The sequence below is a fragment of the Sturnira hondurensis genome, unplaced genomic scaffold (genome assembly GCF_014824575.4).
Source record: "Sturnira hondurensis isolate 20B ecotype Veracruz unplaced genomic scaffold, ASM1482457v3 Scaffold0004271, whole genome shotgun sequence".
NCBI classification, from domain to species: Eukaryota; Metazoa; Chordata; class Mammalia; order Chiroptera; family Phyllostomidae; genus Sturnira; species Sturnira hondurensis.
The window spans coordinates 1,537,350-1,539,508 of record NW_028076902.1 but is presented as its reverse complement, the minus strand read 5'-3'; the positions used below and the strand labels follow the sequence as shown (position 1 = coordinate 1,539,508).

The window sequence follows — 2,159 nt, the reverse complement described above, 5'->3', positions numbered from 1 at the left end:
GTACAATTTTTGTCCTTTAACATTTACTAGGTGTATTTTGTTTTGTGTTGTTTTAGAATACAATCAAAGGTACTTTTATTTCTTTGTAAGCTTGTTAGCTTGGTTTTTTAAAAATTCACTTGTTACTATATTATTTGAGGTATATATCTCTATCTACCTATCTTTGCTCCCTCTGCATTTTCCCTCTTCTTTTCTTTTTGAGCCTTTTATTTTTCTTTTTGAGCCTTTTATTTTGGTGTCTTTCTCCCCCCCCCTCCCCTTCCCTCCCCTCCTCTCCTCTTCTCTCTCTCCCTCCCCACCCCCAAGCCTTCTTTATTTAAGATCAAAGCGATAAGTGATGTGGGAATTAAAATCAAGAGCATCATTGAACTTCACCTTCCATTCAACCAGTTCCCCAAACTCCCTGCCCCCATACCATTTGTGTTCCCAATTCCATGGTGAGGGAAGAACTTAATCCCAAAGCCCTGGAACAATTGTCAGGGTTCTCTCCCTTGCTCTCCCCTGTCCTAGGAAGGAAGGCACTTCAGTCTGAATGTGTGAAAGCCCAGAGTGGCAGACATAGAGGGAAAGGCTTCACCTTCAGGGAAAGTGACCAAAGAATACAGCACAGTGAAGTGAGGGCCTGCAAAGTGAGCCCTTGTGCCAAAGGAAAGGATACTGGTTCGCCTGAGACAGGAGGCCCAATAGCCTCAAAATCTCATGAAGAACAGTCTCCATTTGATCATTTGCCCTTCTGGCAACAGTTGCAGAACCACACTCAGACCATGTCCTTCTCCAGCTGGAGCTGGGGGCAATTTGGCTGATCTGCTGCAGGCTGGACTTCAGCCACTGCTAGAACCTGTTCTCCCGGTTGCCCCTACTCAGTTCTCCATACTTGTTCACTTTCTCTATGGGCCTGCACATGGGTCTCTGCTCTACATATCTCCTATAGATTCTCATACTTTTCATCTTCCTCCAACCACTTCTGCAGCAGGAGCCACAGCTTCCACCTGTTTTTCAGACTGAGCTGCAGAGGCTCAATGCAGCAGACAGTCATTTGGCCAAACACCTTCCCAAAGGGAATTGCCAGGATGAGCCCACGTCAGCCTGGGCATATCCCAGGGTGATCCTCTTCTGTTTCAGGAGGTTGGCAAATTGCTCGAGGTCTTTCTGCAGAGCTCTCAAGTCCTCACTCACCTGGGTTTGGCTTCAGTTTCTGGATCTGGGTTTGGCTTCAGTTTCTCCTTGCCCAGCTTCAAGGCCCCAGGTAGGGCAGGGGCTTGGGGGAGGTCATTGTTGATCCACCTCGCCTTGGGCCCCCCTCCTGCCTTGTCCTCGGGCTGAGGGATCTCCAGGCTGCCTTGGGACAACAGCCCCACTCCAGCCTGAGATACACAGTAGGCCATCCCCCACAGAACTCATTTGACAGGCTGCACGGGGGAGTCCCCCATACCAAGCCCAGGACTGATTCCCTGTGCCCTGGGAGGGCCCCAGAAGCTCAGCTGGATGGGGGAGTCAACCCAGCCTGGCTCTGACCCTGCTGGCCCATCACCTCCACCACCCAGAGGGGATGAGAAGGCACGGTCGGAAACCACGTGTATGAGTAAAAGGAGGGCTCTCCAAGGCACTGCTCAATACCCCTCTCCCTTCATTCTCTCTTAGACTTTTCTTTCTATGCCCTGTGCTCCAGATTCTATGATCCGTTTTGTCAGTTAAGGTGGCTTTCAGTACTAGAAACCAAAAAATCTGACACACAATGAAAAGTATCAACAGGCAAGGATGGGCTATGGTAGGAGATGAGGCTGTCACAGGTAGGCACAGGTAACCAGGTTCTTGGTGATCGCAGAAAAAGAATTGAACTGAACACACAGAGAGTTTATAGCAGAGAAAGAGATAGCAGTTTAATTAAATGATAGTGCACTCCACAGAACATGGGAGTGGGCCAACTCTGAGCAGAGATTGACCTCAGGGGCTGAAGGGATTGTATTCTTATAGGGAGGATATGTCCAAGCTAGTTTTGGTGGGGTTTTATCATGCATGTACAAGTAGTTATATTACTTTAAAGCTACTGTGCATGTGGTCTCCCATTTTCCTTGATTGCCACCGGGAAGTGGGTTGCATAATGTTAATTTATTATAATGAAGCAGGTCCTATAGCATCTTCTGCACACCTGCACTCAT

General features: G+C 48.3%; 1 pseudogene; it reads right to left on the bottom strand.

Moving 5' to 3' along the window:
* Positions 1 to 506: 506 nt before the first annotated feature.
* Positions 507 to 2,159, bottom strand: LOC118986461 (POU domain, class 5, transcription factor 1-like; annotated as a pseudogene).